The sequence below is a fragment of the Podarcis gaigeae genome, assembly GCF_964106915.1.
Source record: "Podarcis gaigeae genome assembly, chromosome: 8".
Taxonomy (NCBI): Eukaryota; Metazoa; Chordata; class Lepidosauria; order Squamata; family Lacertidae; genus Podarcis; species Podarcis gaigeae.
Window position 1 is genome coordinate 7563729 of NC_139684.1, and position 21389 is coordinate 7585117.

Sequence of the window (21389 nt, forward strand, 5' to 3'; positions counted from 1 at the left end):
GCCTTTGTTGGCAAGGTGATGTCTCTGCTTTTTTTTTATTTCATAGTCAAGCCCCAATGATCCCACCCATGGTCTCTTTGAAATAAAATAAAATTCAGGCAAGGAAGCAGAAGAATCCTCATCAGGATTCTCAGTGGTCCTAGCAGGGTGAATTGGGAGAAGAGGCCTGGCCCATAGGAAGCACTGGCTTCCAATAAACCGCAAAATCCACCTGCCATGAGAGATTGGGAAGCCTTCTCTCCAGTGGAAAGCATGGGCACATCAGACTGTGCAGTTAGCTAGTCCCGATCCCCACAGGGGGACATATGAGCCAACCCCAGCCATGGGAAGGGGACAGGGCCAGAGGGACTCTGGCCAGAATAAGGCAAAGGGAAGATGTAGGGAGGCCAGCACATCGCCCCTTGGGTAAAACAGGGTGCAGGAGAAGGAGGACATTTGGTCTGAGACAAAACCCAAGAAACATTCCCAGTAGCAGCAAGAGAGGGCAAGTTCCTGTTTCACACCACAGGACAGGATGAGGCAGCGTCTAAAGGGATTACTGGCAGCTCAAAAAATGTGAAGCGTTTAAGAAGATCCATGTTGGTGAGGTCTCCTCCAGTGTTTGTTCCAGGTTCTGGAGAACCATCAGGCAAGATGGTATTATTATTACTATAACTAAGTCCACAGCTTAGGGGCTGCTTCAAAGAGAGAGAGAGAGAGTTTGGATTTGATACCCCGCTTTATCACTACCCGAAGGAGTCTCAAAGTGGCTAACATTCTCCTTTCCCTTCCTCCCCCACAACAAACACTCTGTGAGGTGAGTGGGGCTGAGAGACTTCAGAGAAGTGTGACTGGCCCAAAGTCACCCAGCAGCTGCATGTGGAGGAGCGGGGAATCAAACCCGGTTCAACAGATTACGAGTCTACCACTCTTAACCACTACACCACACTGGCCTTTCTCATGTGCCACCCCCACCCCGCCAGACATCTGAAGGAGATGGAACAGCCAAGAGAGCCCCCTCTGTAGACCTTAGCACCTGGGGGAGTGGGAAGGAGACAGGGGAGTCTTTCAGGTATTGAGGACCAAAACCATTTAGGGCTCTTGACACTGGACTCTGTTGAAAATGGCTTCTCCGTGTAAATCAGGAAGTGACATCTCCAGACACTGGAACGGCTCTTCTTCTCTTTGTGGCTGTGATCTCCTGGGTGAAACGGACACTGTTAGGCAGTTGAATGTGCAGGCATACTCTGTCCGTTTCCCTGCCACCCTTCCTCGCAGCCCCGGGCACTGGCAACCCATGCTACACCACTGCTCGTGGCTACCCCCTGCTTGCTTGCCAAGCTGAGAGCTAGTGAGCGAGTGGGCAGCCGTATCCGCTGCTCCTTCTCACTGCCACCACCGTTGACTGGGCCATTGTGAGAGGTAGTGGAACAATCAAGGTCCTCAGCAAATGCCTGGGTGTGCTCACTTTTGACACTGGCCCTGCTGAGCTGTGGTCCCTGAATTTTTTTGTTTTCCCTCTCCCCTTCCAGTTGCGTCCCCATTTTTGTCTGTTAAATTGCAAACGACAATTTTTTATATAAAAGTGGCTTAATAAAAACTAATGCATTATATTTACAGTGACGTTGTACTGTACGTAACCACTTTTCTGCACTCGAGGTACGTAAAATGTTGTTGTAAACACATAATCAGTATGATAAGTGCAGAGTGAGATTCTCAGGTTGAAATGAAAGCTGAGGAGGAGGAATTTGAACTCCTGGCTACATCCCCCCCCCCCCCGAGGCCTGCTTAGCTCTCCCACAACCCCACACACAACAGCAGCTTTCCGTGGTTATTTTGAAATAATGTTTGATGGCGAATGGGGCTCAAGGAGGCCCCCTAGCATATTTACAGCCCCTGGACCTATAATTTCTTCCTTGCAGCAAACTAAATGTGCAGGTGTCAAAAGGTTAAGTTTCAGCGCGCCAATCAGGTGCCCATCTCTCATGGCGGCCTGCCATTTTCACTAGGCGTCTTCAGCGTTGTCATGGATACTGAAGCATGGGACCCCTGAGATCAGAGCCTTGGAATTAATGGCAGCCCCGTCTAAAGGATTCCTGTCTGGGCTGAGTTGATGGATTACATTGATGCGCCATTTGTCATACTGTAATTGTTGTGGCAAATGTAATACTCACCAGTATAAACATTGGGCTGCTTTGCTAATAAAACCCAGGATGGGAAGACACAGGGTGATGCACTGTTACATTCACTTAAAGAGACAATGTTTCTTTCTGTTTTGGGCTCTCGCTCCTTCTTTCTGAAAACCCCACGGATCCCCATCGTTTTTATTGATGAGGTGAAACGTGAGGCCACTTTGTGAGGTGCCTGTTTGAAGCCAGGCTTGCCTGGGCTTCGGCGCTGGGCACCCGAGAACGAGAGGGGCACCCCCAGATATTTGCAAACCGTCAATGGGTGTCCGGCATTGTATGTGCCATCCCTCCATCTCCTCTTTTGCCGTTTTTATTTACTGTATTTTTCGCTCTATAAGACGCACCAGACCATAAGACGCACCTAGTTTTTGGAGGAGGAAAACAAGAAAAAATAATATTCTGAATCTCAGAAGCCAGAACAGCAAGAGGGATCACTGCGCAGTGATCCCTCCTCCTGTTCTGGCTTCTGGGATAGCTGAGCAGCCTGCATTCGCTCCATAAGGCGCACACACATTTCCCCTTACTTTTTGGGAGGGGAAAAGTGAGTCTTATAGAGCAAAAAATACGGTATTTATTGATTACATTAATATCCCGCCATTCCTCCCAGAGTTGTCCAGGGCGACTAACAGCAAGCGTTGACACAATGAAAACACATCTAAGAACAAATCCAATGCGTCGTATAGAAATAAAGTTCCTTTGCTCTGGCAAAAGTGCATTGCATGGTCAGTGCCCCCTTGGGCATGGGATTCCATTCAGAGGCCTCTGTGGCTGTTTGACAGCCAATAATTAAAAAAAAAAAAGCTTTCCAGATACCATCTTGCAGCCATAACTTGATGCCAGGAACATAGCTGTCAACCGTCCCTTATTTGGCGGGAAACTCCTTTATCCCAGCACCATTTCCCGCTGCTGGATTGATGATGTCCCTTAAATTTCCTGGGTTTCATGCTCGCCTGGCTCGGGAGGGAAGCAGCGGCTCGGGGTCCTCTGTGTCGAGAGAACGCACGCACGAGGTGCCGTGTCTCCGTCTCTTCCTTTTCCCCCTCAGGGGCATGTCGTGAGGAGACGGGTGGCGGTGGGCGGGCAGGCAGCCCCTCTCTTGCGAGACTTCCGCCATGCTGCCAGGGGAAGCCAGAGGCGGCAGCGGCGGCCGAGGAGGCAGCCTGAGGTAGGAGGAGGAGGAGGGGATGGGGAGGGACACAGAAGGGCAGCGCTTCAGCGGCTGCCACGGCGCCACAACTGCCTCATGCCGGGCTCGCGGGCGGCGTGTGCGAGAGTCTCCCTCTCTCTCGGGCGGGGAAGGGCTGATGGAACTCCTCGCACTGGGATGACAGCAGCCCCGACATGCTGCTTAGCATCCCCTCCAAACAGTGCAGCATCTTAATGTAGTGATTTCCCCCTCTGCATCCCTTTCATAACTCTATTTTTATAAATCATTTGTCCATCCATAGTTCAATTTTTTACTACAAGTTTTCTGTCAATCCTACCAATGTAAGTAACTCTTTACAATAGCTTTTCAACTAAATTATAAACTTTCCCCATTCTTTATTAAAGAGGTCCTCTTCCTGGTTTCTAATTCTGCCTGTGAGCTTTGCCATCTCGACGTCATTCATCAGTTTTGTCTGCCCCTCTTTTTTGGTTGGAGTTGTAGACCCTTAGGATCATCTAGTCCAACCCCCTACAAAACAGAGTCAGTCGCAGCAAAAGCAGCATGGCTCCATCAGTGCCAGATTTCTCTATAAGCCAAGCAAAATCCCTTATTTTGGCTGCTGATCCCTTATTTTCAAATCTGTAAGTTGACAGCTATGGCCAGGAAGCTGTTTGGTCCAGTTGGCTTGTAGGCTAATTTTGCAGCTGTGGGACCTTAGCATACCTTGAACTGAGGCTCTGTGCTGCTTGTCTCACCCGCCTCCTGAGCTTAGGTGGGGCAGCCAAAGAAAGACAAGATAATAATAACAGTAGCAAATAATAATTTATATTGCCTCATCTGACTGTGTTGCCTCAGCCACTCTCGGGCACCTGGATTGTCAGACAATGCCCTTCTCCAGCTTCCATTTTCATGAGAAGTACCTTATGTGTGTACAAAAGAGGAGGTCTTTTCTGTGGTGGCCCAATCCAGCTTTATTTGGTTCCCAACCCATCAGTTGTGCAGCCTGGAGCAGAATGAGGCCTCTCAGCTTTTGTGCTGAGAAATATTTGTTGGTCTCTGCTGCTGCATCTGAAATCTATTACTATTATTAATGATCATGCTAATTCCATTCCTATACCGCTTAATATATTTTAAAAATCCAAGTGATTTACAAAACACTAAAGCAACAACAGGCAACTTAAGCAACAGTCAATTTTACAAAAATAAGCCGCTACATATAAAAAAGTTTTTAAAATACAGAATTGTTAAAACAATGCACCAGGCTCCCAGAAACTGCTGACAGCACCCTCTAAAATGGTTTCCCAAACTTGGACTGCCAGCTGTTTTTGGACTACAATTCCCATCATCCCTGACCACTAGTCCTGCTAGCTAGGGATGATAGGAGTTGTAGTCCCAAAACAGCTGGAGACCCAAGTTTGGGAAACCCTGCCCTAAAACATACAACCAATGGATCTGTTACTGCCCAAAGGTTGCCGATGAGGAAGGATGAATTAATTTAGTAGCTCCTTCTTACAACAACCAGAAATCTATAGTTAGTGGCTGAGTTTAGGCTTAAATATATAAAGCACTGTTGGTGTCTCACATGTGTGTGTGTGTTTGGCGAAAATGCCAGCAAGACAGCTTCATAAAACCCACAGATTTATGGTGCCTTGATTGACTGCCGGTTTATTGTTCGTTCCTCATTATATTAATGTGATGAGATTCCCTGCTGCTTTCCTCTGCCATTATTTATGGCGGTGGAATTGTTCCTTCGACTTTCACCCATTGTTCCAGGACAGCCTTGCTCCTTTTGAAGGAAACACCGTTGGTGCATCCTCGGCTGTTGAGAATCGACATAGGAATATGGGGAGCTGCCTTACTTAAAACAGAGTCTAGACTGTTGGTCTGCCCAATGACCATTAGCAATGGCTTTCCAGGTGTCTTTCAGACAAGGGTTGCACTTGGGTTGCAGGCAAGACAGATAAACAGTAAACAGCCCTTCCCAATGCTCATCGTTCTTTAAATTCATGGAATCTTTATCCTAGGGATGTTTTTGAGATTGGGGGTGGGTGGGCCGGATAGACAACTGGTTAAAGAACAGGAAGAAGAGAGCAGGAATCAGTGGACAACTGACCCAATGGAGGGAAATTAGCATTGCGGGTTCGCCTGGAACTGGAGCTCAGTGTTGTTCTTCAAGATCTGGAGTCACTGAGGTGAACAGTAGGACTGGGCAATATATCGCCCAAAACCGGTTTGAAGTTCATATTGTGGCATTGTTGTTGTTCAGTCGTTTAGTCGTGTCCGACTCTTCATGACCCCCTGGACCAGAGCACGCCAGGCACTCCTGTCTTCCACTGCCTCCCGCAGTTTGGTCAAACTCATGCTGGTAGCTTCGAGAACACTGTCCAACCATCTCGTCCTCGGTCGTCCCCTTCTCCTTGTGCCCTCCATCTTTCCCAACATCAGGGTCTTTTCCACGGAGTCTTCTCTTCTCATGTGGTGGCCAAAGTATTGGAGCCTCAGCTTCACAATCTGTCCTTCCAGTGAGCGCTCAGGGCTGATTTCCCTAAGAATGGATAGATTTGATCTTCTTGCAATCCATGGGACTCTCAAGAGTCTCCTCCAGCACCAGAATTCAAAAGCATCAATTCTTCGGCGATCAGCCTTCTGTATGGTCCAGCTCTCACTTCCATACATCACTAATTAGTTTCATAGTTTTTGACCTGGCAATATACAGTGGTGCCTCGCAAGACGAAAAACTCACTAGACGAAAGGGTTTTCCATTTTTCGAGGTGCTTCGCAAGACAAATTTCCCTATGGGCTTGCTTCGCAAGACGAAAACGTCTTGCGAGTTTGCTTCCTTTTTCTTAAAGCCGTTAATACCCGGGGAATCCGCGCTCCGCAAGACGAAAAAATCGCAAGACGAAGCAACTCGCGGAACGAATTAATTTCGTCTTGCGAGGCACCACTGTATTGCGAATATATTTGTGCTGTGCAAAAATCACAATGTGGTGAAAACCATTAAGCCAGCCAATGCATCTCTTGATTCCTGCAGCCCCTGTGTGGTGCAGTGGTTAAGAGCGGTACATTCGTAATCTGGTGAACCGGGTTTGGTTCCCCGCTCCTCCATATGCAGCTGCTGGGTGACCTTGGACCAGGCACACTTCTCTGAAGTCTCTCAGCCCCACTCACCTCATAGAGTGTTTGTTGTGGGGGAGGAAGGGAAAGGAGAATGTTAGCCGCTTTGAGACTCCTTCGGGTAGTGATAAAGCGGGATATCAAATCCTCCTCCTCCTCTTCTTCTTCTTCTTCTTCTGCTGTCGGCTCAGCTTTTCCCTTCCTCGTGTAGCAGGCAATGAACCATAAAAGCAGGCGCCAGCAAAAATTACCATGTGGGAAAAACAGTGAAGCCAGCCAATGCCCCTAGCCAACTCCATCCTTACTTCTGACATCGTGACATATGGATATATTGAGATGTTTGGCTGGTGATATATCATGATGTTGAAAACCAGATATCACCCAGCCCTGGTGACAATTGGAACAGTCAAGTTTGCAGAGGGTGCCCAACGGTTCAGGACGGTGAGCTCCAGACTCTCCAAACTGGGTGAATGTAAATTTGATGTCCTGATGAAATTTGATGTCAGTTAAGTGCAAAGTCATGATTGTGCCAGAGAAACAAAAAATATCCCTTGGCCATGAATATATCTATCCCTTCCAACTAGCCAGCATGGTGCCTTGACAACTCTCCCAAGTTCCTTCGTAAGAACATAAGCAGAGCCATCATCCTGTTCTCACAGTGGCCAATCAGCACAGGAGCCTGGCTGGTTTGGTTGCCCTTTTCTGAACCTTTTCCAACTCTGCAATCTCCTTTTTGAGGAGGCGACCAGAATACTGTATGCAGTGTGTTCCGTGTGCAACCACACCATAGATTTGCACAACAGCATTGTGATACTGGCAAGGTCCGTATAGTTAAAGCTATGGTTTTCCCGTTAGTGATGTATGGAAGTGAGACCTGGACCATAAAGAAGGCTGATTGCCGAAGAATTGATGCTTTTGAATTATGGTGCTGGAGGAGACTCTTGAGAGTCCCATGGACTGCAAGAAGATCAAACCTCTCCATTCTTAAGGAAATCAGCCCTCACTGGAAGGACAGATCCTGAGCCTGAGGCTCCAAGACTTTGGCCACCTCATGAGAAGAGAAGACTCCTTGGAAAAGACCCTGATGTTGGGAAAGATGGAGGGCGCAAGGAGAAGGGGACGACAGAGGACGAGATGGTTGGACAGTGTTCCGAAGCTACCAGCATGAGTTTGACCAAACTGCGGGAGGCAATGGAAGACAGGAGTGTCTGGCGTGCTCTGGTCCATGGGGTCACAAAGAGTCGGACACGACTCAACGACTAAACAACAACAACATTGTGATACTGGCAGTTTTAACCAAAAGTAATTGTGCCCCTTTAGATGCATTAAGAAACTCAGGGCACAGATGCATTTTGGTTTCCCCCTCCCCTCTTGAAAGAGACATGCGATTCTTTTAATTCCCTCTCTTTAAGCTCATGGCTAACCCAAGTGGGGGCTGTGAGGGGGGCAGGAATGCAGGAGGGGCAGAGAGCAAGTCGGAGTAGAGGGAGAAAAAGATAAACACCCTCTCCGTGTTTGCAGTCATCTGTAATTTTTATCTCTTGACCTTTTAAGCATAAGCAGCAGTAAAATGAAGAACTATGGTTGTCATTTAACACCCTGCCTGTATTAACTGGCTTCTACCCATGAGCCGTGGTTTTAAATTGGTTAATGCAGGCGACTTGCCGCGGCTAATAATAATTCAGATTACTACTGTCAGCCATTCCGGTTTCATGGGTAATTTAGTAGTTGAATAATTTTATATATATATATATATAAATTCATCCGTTCCTGTGCGCTGTTATGAATCAGTAGATGGTTTACCATTGGCAGCGGTAACTGTAAGAAGATTTAAATTGCTACTGAAAAGGATTTGAGTGAAGGTAATGTTTTATAATGTTCTAAGCCATATGCAGTACTTTCAGGCCTCATCGGTTTTACATTGATTCCTAGCGAAGTGTTTAATTGCATCATGAATGCAATATAATTCAGTTCTTTTGGCTAATATGGTATATATCTCAAAGTGATATACAGCACCGGCAGAGGAAATTCAGAATTTCCTTGGGATTCTGGCGCCTGGGCAGGGATGGCCTGTGGCTGCAACTCATAGGCTCGAGGTTCTGTTCAGGAGGGGAATTTCATGTGCCAAACGTCCCCAGTGGGGTGCTGTCCAGACGTCTTGGACTACAATTCCCATCTCTCTTCTCTCCACTTCCACCCCGTCCCAGGTTAGGAGTATTACCGGGGTTATGAATTTTAAGGATGGGTACACCCACAGTTTCCCAAACTTGGGTCTCCAGCTGTTTTTTGGACTACAGTTCCCATCACCGCTGACTGCTGGTCCTGCTAGCTAGGGATGATAGGAGTTGTAGTCCCCAAACATCTGGAGACCCAAGTTTCGGAAATAGGGGGTGTACCGAATTACAGTCATACCTCGGGTTGTGATCGTGATCCATGTGGGAGGCATGTTCGCAACCCGCAGCGCTGCGTCTGCGCACGCACGTGACTTCATTTTGTGGTTCTGCGCATGCACGAGCACCAAAACCCAGAAGTAACCCGTTCTGGAACTTTCGGGTTTGGCGTGGTCCGCAACGCACAACCCGCAGCGTTCGTAACCCGAGGTATGATGGTACAGAGCAGAATCGAAGCTGTTTTCGCCTTCGTAGCCTTTGTAACCTACATCTTTAAAAATACTCAGCATTAAGTATAAGAGTGTTTCCAAGCACTTTAGCACTTAAGTACTTTAGTACTAAGTTGTAGACAGTTTCTCAGTTAGCTTTACAAAAGGCAGGCTATAACATTACTATCCACATATTTCATTCAAAATCTTGAGGTTGGAAATTTTACTTGACTAGGCAGGGTGGTCTCTAAGTTGGGGTTGGCGTCGTTCCCCGCCGGCTTGTTGTGCTGGTGGACTTTAACATTAACACTGAGCCTCCTTTGTCAAGAGTGGCTCAGGATTTCTGGCCCAAGTAATTTCTGGCCCTACCCATCCTGGAAGGCACATTTTGGACTTGGTTTTCTGTGCTCGATTGAATGTTGTGATCCTAGAGTGGAGGAACTTTGTATTGTTCTGTGGTCATGGTCAGCTCACTACTTGGTGGTGTTTAGACTTGCTACATCTCAGAGCCTCTGCAGGGTGGAGAACCGATTAAGATGGTCCACCTCAGGAGACGCTCAGGAAGTTTCTTGTTGCCTCAATTTGCAATTCTGTTGAAGCCCTGGTGGATCTCTGGAATGGACGGTGGACTCGATCACTCCTGAGCATCCCCTCTCACAAAGTAGAGCCAAATCAGCCCCTTAGTTCTCTGGGGAGCTGGTGATGATGGAACACATGAGAACAGTGACTAGAGTGATATTGGCAGAAAACTTGGGAATCAGACTGAACAGAGTCTAGAGTCTTTTTGAAGTCCTATTCTGTGACAGTGTGGGCAGCAAAAACCTATTTTTTCTCTGCCTCCACTGTGTTAGCAAGGAGCAGTCCAACAGAGCTGTTTTGAGTGGTCAAGGGTCTTTACACTCTGGCCCACGTGGAGAGAATTTAAGACCACTCAACAACCCACTGTGAATAATTTGCTCAGCACTTCACTGACAAAATCACTCAGATCCGTTCCGACTTGGATGCTACAGCTGATACAAGTCTGGTAGATTTGGCCTTTGCTTGTCCAGTGGGACGCGGGTGGTGCTTTGATCTAAGCCACTGAGCCTAGGGCTTGCCGATCAGAAGGTCGGCGGTTCAAATCCCCGCGACAGGGTGAGCTCCGCTTGCTCAGTCCCAGCTCCTGCCAACCTAGCAGTTCGAGAGCACGCCCCAAAGTGCAAGTAGATAAATAGGTACCACTCCGACGGGAAGGTAAACGGCATTTCCGTGTGCTGCTCTGGTTTCACCAGAAGCGGCTTAGTCATGCTGGCCACATGACCCGGAAAAACTGTCTGCAGACAAATGCCGGCTCCCTCGGCCAGTAAAGCGAGATGAGTGCCACAACCCCAGAGTCGTTCGCAACTGGACTTAACTGTCAGGGGTCCTTTATTTTTACCTGTCTAATGTTAATGGATACTTTTCAATTTGTACAGCCTGAAAGATGTAGACAGTATCTTTGGAAATGTGACAGCTACCGCATACGTGCTACATCCTTGCACCTCCTGGCTCATCAAAAAGTCCAGTGGGGGACTGGGCTGGGTGGGTGGGTGGAGTGGTCAATGCGTCCTTGCAAGAAGACAGGAATCCAACAGGCCTAAAGGAGCAAGTTATAAGACCTCTATGAAAAAAGCCCTCCTTGAATTTGATATTTGATATTAATCAGCCAGTTCCAATATCCCATTTTTGGGGCAAGGTAGCAGAGCACGCGGAGGCATCTCAGCTCCAGGGGTTTCTGGAGGAGACAGCTTCTCTAAATCCACTTCAATTTGGTTTCAGGCCAGAAATGGATTTGGTCACCTTGGTAGATGACTTATACCAGGAACCAGTCAGGGGGAGCATGTGACAGCTGGTGTCCCAAGAGTAACACGGTCCAGGTCCGGTCCCGAATCCAAGGGTTCCGCGAGGAGTCAGTCCAACAGGGCTGGGGCAGGACACAAGGCAGGAAACCAGCCAAGGTCAGGCACAGGATCACAGGCAGGTTCTGGCAAACAGCAACGTTGCTCCCGCAACCTGGGGCGAGGTCCAGCAGCCTTTTATCTCTGTCGGGGTAACGGCCGGTCCTGATTCCCCAGTGACTCACCTCCCTGTGTCGCCCGAAGGCGAGCACTCCTCCTGCGAGTACTCAGGTCTTTCCTTCTCTCTGACCACAGTCTCTGCAGCTCAGGAGATGTTGGTGGGTTACTAGACCCAGAGGCTGCCTCAGCCTCTCCTGACCCAACTGGTAGTGGAGCAGCTGTAGGTGATAGCCCAGCTGAAGGCAACGAGGTAAACCCCGCATCTGGAGCCAGGGCAGGCGCAGGCCCCTGACTCGGCCCAGCTGGTGCTTGTTGCAGGGGGACCTGTACAGACTGGGGCTCTTCAGAATCAGGCCCCAGACTAGGTTCAGATGCCGCCTGGGGCAAAGGGTCCGGTGCGGACTGAGTCTCCTCTGGCTCCGAGTCCCAGGCCATCACACTTGGTTCTGGTGGACCTCTTGGTGGCTTTTGATACCATCTACTATGGTATCCTCCTGGACCACCTTGCCAGGGTGGGACGTGGAGGCATTGTGCTACAGTGGCCCTTCCTTGAGGGGTGAACCCAGAAGGAGGGGCTTGGGGTCCCTCAGGGTTCTGTTCTTTCCTCCCTGCTATTTAACATTTACATGAAACCGTTGGGAGAGGTTGTCCCAAGTTCAGTGTCACCAGTATGCTGATGACAGCCTGCTCTGTTTCTCCTTTTCACCCAAGGAAGTTGTCTTGGTTCTAAACCCGTGTCTGTCATCAGTAATGGACTAGATGAGGGTGAACAAACTGAAACTTAATCCAGACAAGACAGAGGTGCTCTTGGTCAGCCTGAAGGCAGAACAGAGAATAGGGCAATACAGGAATCTTAACTAAAGCATCCGTGACAGATGGCCATCTTTCTTCTTCTTCTTCTTTCGTGATCACTCGTAGCCAAGTAAGAATGTCATCTGTGAACATGGTCTTAATGGTGTGTCCATAGGTGATTGTGGAGGCCAATTCTGGATCCACACATCCTTCCACAGTGGGGACATAGGTTTCCAGGCGGGAGTTGATCACGGTGTGGATTTGCCAAGCGTGCCTTCCTCCTAGCACATTTCTCCCTTGCGCCCTGAGTTCGAGTGTCTTCAAAGCCCACGACACCATTGGTAAAGGCTGTCCTCCCATTGGAGTACTCTCAGGCCAGTGTTTCCCAGTTGTCAGTGTTTATACTACATTTTTTTTAGATTTGCCTTGAGACAAATTCTTTCCATTTTTAAGTTCGGAATAGAGTAGTTGCTTTGGAAGATGATAATCATGTCCAGTCCATCAAAGTTGATGTTGAATCATCATTGCTTCGACACTGGTGATCTTTGCTTCTTCCAGAACACTGGCATTAGTTCGCCTGTCTTCCCAAGTGATAGGTAACATTTTTTGGAGACACCTTTGATGGAACCTTTTGAGGAGTTGGAGATTGCGTTTTAAGTGGTCCATGTTTCACAAGCATACAGTAACGTTGGCAGTACAAAAGCTTTGTAAACAAGCATTTTGGTTTCCCTGTGAATGTCCTGGTCCTCAAACACTCTGCACTTCAATCGGGAGAAAGCTGCACTCACAGAGCTCAGGTGATGCTGGATTTCGGCATCAATGTCGGCCCTTGTGGAAAGATAACTGTCCAGGTAGGAGAAGTGATTGACCCTCCATCGAGTGACCGATAGCCATCCAACCTGTGTTTAAAAACCTCCAAGAAAGAAGAGTTTACAACCTCCCTAGGGTGTTTGTTCCACTGTCCAGCAATTCTTACCGTCATAAAGTTCTTCCTGGTGTTTAGCCAGCATCTCCTTTCTTGTAACTTGAAGTCATTGTTCTAGATTCGGGTAGGTATCCGTGTTGGTCTGACGCAGTCGAAATAAATTAATTTTTTTAAAAAAGTTTAAAAATTAATTAATTAATTAAAAATTAATTAATTAAAAAAATAATTTAATTAAAAAATTAAAAAACTTAGTTGATCTCTAAGGTGCTACTAGATAATTTTTTTATTTATTGAAGCCATTGGTTAGAGTCCTACCCTTTTAAGCTGGAAAAACAAGTATGTTCCGTCTTCCATGTGACAGCCCTTGAGATATTTGAAGATGGCGCCACACACACACACACACACACACACACACCAATCTCTGGCTTGTGGTCTACACTCACTGCTATTTGTTTATTCCAGCAATAAGAAGCTTGCTTTTACTACAAAAGGAACACATGGTTCTCAGTGTACATAATTGTTTGCCGTGAAACGGCACTAGCCTAAAATGTGCACACAATGGGGCAGTATGACAAGGGACAGACTATGGTTCACACATAACACTAAGCCATAGTTTAATAAACTATAGTTTAACTATAGTTCATGATATGTGCAACCCAGGTCAATGAAGGAGCTGGGTCTGAATGATTCAGTCTTGCCCCCATTGACCATGAAATGGTTTTTGGGTAGGACTGTGCCAAACCTCCTTCAATTTTGATGTTCGCTTCAAAAGTAGCACATTCAGCGGATGACCAGAGAAATATTCAGCTGAGCATGCCCTTTCATTTCTCCTTGCCTCCTGCTCCATGGATCTGTTTTTCCCATCATCTTCTCTGTCCTCGCCGTCCTTGGCCTCGTTCGCCCACACTTGTCATTTTTAATCCGATTTGGCTGTGGCACCCTGTGTGACTTTCCAAGCACCCATGACGTCGGCGTGTTGTGTGCAGCATCGTGATTTCGACGGCAAAATGGTGCCGTGGCTGCAATGATTAACGGGCAGTGTGGGCAAAGAAGGGTAAGTCAGCGAGGGCAAGGGAGGCAGAGGACAGTAGGGAACAGGGGACCCATGGGCTCGCAGCGTGTGCCCCCAATTTTTGGCATTGGAAGGGGCTTTTCAATAAGAAACTAAGCAGCGTCTTCCATTGGATTTGATTGATTGATGATATAATCCCATGATATGGTATATGATGAGACCACTACTTTTTAGAAGTTAAAGAGCTCTGGGTCTGGTCAGTGAATAACCGCCTTGGGAACCAAATGTGTGTTGCTTTGGAAAATATTGGGATATAAATATAATGGGAATGGATGGATGAATGGATTGATGGATGAAATGTGAATAAGTAATCAGTAGAGCTCCAGGGGCTTGAGGTGTTGCATTGGTCCTGCCTCTCCCAATTTTATCCTCACCACAAGCCTGCGAGGTAAGCACCTGAGATATAGTGACTGGCCCAAGGTCACCCAGGGATCTTCATAGCTGAGCCAGGTTTTGAACCCAGGTCTCTCAGGTCCCAAGCTTCCAATTGTTGTTGTTTTTTAGTCGTGTCCAACTATTTTTGACCCCCTGGACCAGAGCACGCCAGGCACTCCTGTCTTCCACTGCCTCCCACAGTTTGGTCAAACTCATGCTGGTAGCTTCGAGAACACTGTCCAACCATCTTGTCCTCTGTCGCCCCCTTCTCCTTGTGCCCTTGATCTTTCCCAACATCAGGGTCTTTGCCAGGGAGTCTTCTCTTCTCATGAGGTGGCCAAAGTATTGGAGCCTCAGCTTCACGATCTGTCCTTTCAGTGAGCTCCCAGTGTAAGATACCAACTCCTCCCACCTTTTTCGGGGTCCCTGCTCAGAGAGTTTCCTTCTCCTGAGATGAGGCGGTTGGTGAGAAGAGACAGAGTCTTTGGGGTTGTGGCACCTCATTTCTGGAACTCCATCCCTTTAACTGCCAATCAGCTTCCCTCTCTGGCGATATTTAGGGAACAACATTTTTTCAAAAATACAAAACGTGGCTTCCTACCCAACCCCAATGCTTTCAGTGGCTTTTGACAAGCACCGTTCAAATAGATCTGACAGCTGCTTTCATCTGTTTGCTTTGTAGCAATGGCCTAATTTGTTTAACTACTAGTCATCTTGAGAAGGCTCGTGATTGATAAGGAAGGGTACCAGCCTTTTAAACGAATTAATTAATTAATTGCTGACAAGCTGCGCAAACCCTTGCTCATTTTTCGGCGGGAGGGGGGGCTTGTGCCGTAAATATTCATGTTTAATTTGCACATGCCTGTCATTTGGTTTCTGGGGTCCCTCCAACCTCTACCCCTAACCCGTGTGCCAAGATGTTGCCTCTGTGACTTCATATCGTTTTTTTGAGCCCAGTTTGTTTACCTGGTAATATGGAGCAAAGAGGATGCTACCAACCCTGTTCCCTGAGGCCAGGTGTGTTCCTAGGAAAGCCTGCTCATCAACCCATTGTTTGGATAGTCCCATTGATTAGCAGTCTCTTAAGCTTCGCCCCCGAAGATCATGGCCACTGGGCCCATCACCTCCTGGCAAATAGAAGGGGAAGAAATGGAGGCAGTGAGAGATTTTACTTTCTTGGGCTCCATGATCACAGCAGATGGTGACAGCAGCCACGAAATTAAAAGACGCCTGCTTCTTGGGAGGAAAGCAATGACAAACCTAGCAGAATCTTAAAAAGCAGAGACATCACCTTGCCAACAAAGGTCCGTATAGTTAAAGCTATGGTTTTCCCAGTAATGATGTATGGAAGTGAGAGTTGGACCATAAAGAAGGCTGATCGCTGAAGAATTGATGCTTTTGAATTCTGGTGCTGGAGGAGACTTGAGAGTCCCATGGACTGCAAGAAGATCAAACCTCTCCATTCTGAAGGAAATCAGCCCTGAGTGCTCACTGGAAGGACAGATTGTGAAGCTGAGGCTCCAGTACTTTGGCCACCTCATGAGAAGAGAAGACTCCCTGGAAAAGTCCCTGATGTTGGGAAAGATCAAGGGCACAAGGAGAAGGGGGCGACAGAGGACAAGATGGTTGGACAGTGTTCTCGAAGCTACCAGCATGAGTTTGACCAGACTGCGGGAGGCAGTGGAAGACAGAAGTGCCTGGCGTGCTCTGGTCCAGGGGGTCACAAAGAGTCAGACACGACTAAACGACTAAACAACAACAACAAAGCTTTGCCGCCGCAGGCTAGTGGGGTGGCTTCCCCCCATTATGCTGCTTAATGTGACTTCAGAGTTGCTAACGGGACTATGCTTTTAGATCATGTTAGGGAACACGGATACTAATTCAATACAAAACCCTAATTCAGTAGAACTAAACTCTACCCCCTTTCTTTTTTGCTGAGAACAGAAAACTACTTAACATCAATCTCCTAAATTCGTAGCATGGAATAATAAATACATAACTGTGGATTACTTTCTGTTTTTCTGTGGCAGCCCCAACTCAAAAGAAGAACTTTGGAAGCAGAAGTAGACCCACTGGAATTAATAGACCCCAAGTTAGTCATTTTCATTCATTTCAATGTTGTCTATTTTTAGTAGGGCTAATATTGGCTACAACCTGCTGTGTAGCCTCCCCAGCCTTGATATTCCTTTGAGCAATTAATCTGAATTTCTCTTCAACTGACCAGCAGTCTGGCTCAGTAGAGGCAGCTTCCTATGTACCTAAAACCAGTCGGTAGAGCAGAAGACTCTTAATCTCAGGATCATAGGTTCATGCCCCATGTTAGGCAAAAGATTTATGCTTTTCAGGGGGTTGGACTAGATGGCCCTTGTGGTCCCTTCCAACTCGAGGATTCGAGGATTCTAATAATATTTTCAGTTGCCTATGTTAGGTGGAGCAGGGAAGTGTGCAACATTTCTACAGGTTGCAGAATTCAGCACTCGATTTATACAGGCATTGATTTCACAGGTTGCAGAAATCAGCTGTCAGTTTATGCAGGTTCCAGAATTCAGTTATCAACGTACAGTGGTACCTCGGGTTACATACGCTTCAGGTTACACACGCTTCAGGTTACAGACTCCGCTAACCCAGAAATAGTGCTTCAGGTTAAGAACTTTGCTTCAGGATGAGAACAGAAATCGTGCTCCGGCGGCGCAGCAGCAATGGGAGGCCCCATTAGCTAAAGTGGTGCTTCAAGTTAAGAACAGTTTCAGGTTAAGTACGGACCTCCGGAACAAATTAAGTACTTAACCTGAGGTACCACTGTACACTGATGCCAATTTGTACAGGTTGCAGAATGTAACTGTCACTGTATACTAGTTGTTGGTAGTACAGGTTTTTGGTTGCCTTGGTGCAGAATTACAGGCTTTCTTTTATAAAGTGGGGCATGCACATAGTTCGGTTATCAGAGCATTTATTACTGTTAGATGTGGCTCTAAAAGTAGAAATCGGAGGAATAATAATAATAATAATAATAATAATAATAATAATAATAATAATTTATATATACCTCGCCCATCTGTCTGAGTCTCCCCAGCCACTCTGGGCGGCTCCCAATCAAGTGTTAAAAACAATACAGCATTAAACATTAAAAACTTCCCTAAACAGGGCTGCCTTCAGGTGTCTTTTAAAGAGAAGATAGCTGCTTATTTCCTTCACATTTGAAGGGAGAGCATTCCACAGGGAGGGCGCCACTACCGAGAAGGCTCTCTGTCTGGTTCCCTGTAACCTCACTTCTCGCAGCGAGGGAACCGCCAGAAGGCCCTCGGCGCTGGACCTCAGTGTCCGGGCTGAACGATGGGGATGTAGATGCTCCTTCAGGTATACAGGGGTACAGTATACCTGGGGTTCTGGAAAAGGAGTGCAGAAGGGGGCTGGTCCAAAACTGTTGCTTATGATCTATCTCAAGGGTGGCCAACTCCCCAGAGACTGTGATCTACTCACAGAGTTAAAGACTGGCAGTGATCTACCCTCTTTTTTGGGGTTCAGGTCAAAGTTGTTGAACTTTTTTTAGGAAGGAGGAAGGCCCGTTTTTGGGGGGTGCAGGGCAAAAACGTTGAGCTTTTTTTAGGGGAGCCAAACTTGCTGAGCTTCTTTAGGGGGAGCCAGTGATCTACACAGATGTCCAGTGGATGACGATCTACCTGTTGGACATGCCTGATCTATCTGATCACTGTTCAGCTTTGTCATTTTCTTTCTTCACCCTGCACATAATTTAACATATGAGGTTCACAAGATGTGGTATGGAATCTGGCTCAGGAAGCTTCAAAAGGGAGATTATTCATGGAGGATGATAGGTCTATAATGGCTTATGATGACTTAATGGAACCTCTGTATTTGACCACTGTAGGAAGCGAGATGATGGATAGGAGGAACTTGGGCCTGATCCAGCAGGGTTGTCCTGAGGTTCCGATTCTGTGGTGCTAGCTTCAGGGTTTTGTGGTCAAGGCACCCAGAAGCGGTAGGATGTACTAATCAAAAATTCTCTGGCATTGGGGTGATCTCCTGTCTTTAGAAGGTTTTTGGTCCAGTTCTTGAAAAGGTTTTCATTCTATTCATTCACAGATTGTGTATTCTGTGAACATGCTGTAATGACTGAGTTTACAAACTACATAAGACTGAAATTAAGAGATCAGAAGCGTAACAGACTTGCAAAGAACTGAAGTTCATTCATTTACTTGTTGAAACAGTACGCATGCAAGCGTTATTATTCCAAGTATTTTGCGTCCTGCTTTTCATCGGAACAGATTGCAAAGCGGTTTAGAAAGGAAGTAGAACAAAATTAAATACAGTATATAAAACATCAGAATCCATAAAATAAGATTCTGTTTACTCAATACCCATGCAAATGCCACACTCTATAGGCACATCCATGCCTCAGTAAACCTAAACGTATCAACCCACAAATACACTCTTCCTCAATCTCAACCATTATTGATCTCAACCACTTCAGTGTATATACAAAAAGTCGGTGCTTTAACATTGGCAGTCTTGAGGCTATGAGGCTAAAAGCAAATTTAATTTGTGGGGCTCCGCCAACCCAAAAGAAAACCTAAGTAGAACAGTATAGTCAGGTGATGATAGGCACATCTTTTATCAGTTTTAGGATTAGATAATTCTATAATATTTGCTGTAATAGCGCAACTGGGAACCGCAATATATAGTCTTTTAATCTGAATAACTTGTATAAATATGAAGTTGAGCATTCTTTAAAATATTTCGTTTTAAAAAATAAATAAATGAAACATACAAAAAAATATAATGTGGTCATGGCACTTCATAGATTCAGATGGGAGGCCCCTGCATGACTTTCTGAGGACCGACTTAGCAAGTTAGGCTAAGGTTACCAGACATCCCCGTTTCCCGGGGAAAGCCCCCAGATTTACAAATCAGTCCCCATACAAAATCCATTGAAGTTGAAAAGTGTCCCCAGATTCATTGAAAAAAATATCTGGTAACCTTAAGTTAGGCCCCAGCCTGAGCGACCCTCCCTCCCTGGGGGGGCGAGGGTAGACACCAGTGTGTTCACCTCCCTCTTGGGAAGCTCAGGTATTTTTAGCAAGGCGCGACCTTCGCCCACTTGGGTTTTGCAGCGACTCTCTCCCAAGATGGCAAAGAGCGAGTCAACTCACATTAGCCGTCCCCTGTCAGGGCACGTCATATTAATCCTGCATCGTATTAGTTTTTGTCGGCACTAATGTGATCCGAAAGTTGCTAATCTGACAAGACTCCTGCATTGTATCAGTGAAAACAAATATTAATTCGATAGGATGGAAAATTGCTAATAAGAAGCCGAGTTGCTAATGTGACGTGATGGATCTCCTGGAGAGAGACGGCTCCTCGCTGTCCTGTACTTTTGCGAGAGTACTTTCAACTGAGGCTCAAAGGCAAGAAAACATTGTGTAAAGTTGGGCCTTTGTGGTAAAGTTGCCTTCAGTCCCTTGGGAACGCCTCTTGTGTGGGAGCCATTGCACAGCCCTCCTTTGTTTTGGTAGAGGGAAGGGGAGAGAGTGGGGGCCCTCCAGATGTTGCCGCCGCCTCTTGCACCAAGGCTGACCATTGGCCACCCTGGATGGGACTAATGGGAGTTGGAGTCCTGCAACATCTGGAGCTGGGTTGGCTCAGGATGTTCTTGTTGCCAGAGGAGGAAGACAAGATGGCGCCCCCTCATGCCATGTACCAGACTGGCAGCTGAATCTGAGTTCAGTCCTATTCCTCCTCCTCCCCGCCTGACCGCTCCCCACAAGACATTTCCACAGATCTCATGAGTTTGGGTTGCAAATTTTCCTTGCCAGGTCTCTTCTTTGGCCATCACTCGTAGCAGAGTTAAGATTGTCTGCCATAAACACAGTTTTAACAGTGAGTCCGTAAGTGACTTTGGAGGGCAATTCTGGATCCACACATCCTTCTACAGTGGGGACATAGGTTTCCGGGTAGGAGTTGATCACGGTGAGGGTTTGCCAAACGTGCCTTCCTCTTAGCACGTTTCTCCCTTGCTTCCTGAGTGTGAGCATCTTCAAAGCCCATGACACCTTTGGTAAAGGCTGTTCTCGCAGGCCATTGTTTCCCAGTTGTCGGTGTTTATCCTACATTTATTTTAGATTTGCCTTGAGAGAGTCTTTAAACCTCTTTTGTTGGCCACCAGCATTACGCTTTCCATTTTTAAGTTCGGAATAGAGCAGTTGCTTTGGAAGACGATAATCAGGCATCCGAACATCATGTCTAGTCCAACAAAGTTGATGTTGAATCATCATTGCTTTGACACTGGTTGCCAGGACTATGATAGGGCAAGGTCCTGGCATGTGTCATCAACACAGGATCCTGGTTGGCCACTGTGAGAACAGGGTCGTTGTTCTGATCCTGCAGTCCTTTTCTTAGCATTCTTACGCATGGATGTTGAATTTGGTCAATGCTCTTGGGCTGCTCCACCGCAGTGCATGAAATTCTAGGGAAGAATGGGTGGAAGTTGGTGTTTTCAAAAGCAGGCTTTTTAATTTGGCTTTCCAGCACAGAACATGGCCCCTCTGTTCTTTTTAAATACACAAGAGCAAATTTCTAGTGCTCATTATTAGTGCAGAGGAACAGCTGTGGGGACTGAGGAAGAGTTCATCTGTCCATGGCCCAGTGGAAGAAATTTAGTGTCAACTGATAGACTTGGCCTCTTCTGTACAAACACATGCTTGGAATTACAGGTGTGTTTTTATCCTTTTAAAAAAGAAGAAGTATGGAAAATAGCAATTTCTGTCTTGAAGAGGCATAGTTTACGAACTGGAACTGAAGAAAAATAAGCATTAAACAATTACGGGAGTTTAGGTTTGTTTAAAATGCCAGCAGGGCTGGAGGAGCAAGCCACCTATTATCTTGTGGTGAACTATTGGACTGTTTAGCACCACGCTGCTTCTTGGCAAAGCCTGGGATCCGCCTGAGCCCAGGCGGTAACAGCCCCAGGATGTGATTGATTGGAGGGGAATCTGGAGCAGCAGCAGCGGCACAATTGCGTCACCATGGCGGGGCTGCTCATCTCTCCCCCCCACACACACCTCACCATTTCTCTGTATGAAGATTGCTTTGCTTATATTTGCTGTACTGGGTTTCATTTGCTGTTTCTTGCTAGGGTTTCTT

At 46.8% G+C, this 21389-nt stretch overlaps 1 protein-coding gene across 1 annotated transcript in view; it reads left to right on the forward strand.

Moving 5' to 3' along the window:
• CUX2 (cut like homeobox 2) overlaps nucleotides 1-21389 on the forward strand; it is a 241997-nt gene that overhangs the window by 86952 nt on the left and 133656 nt on the right. The window lies entirely within an intron of this gene.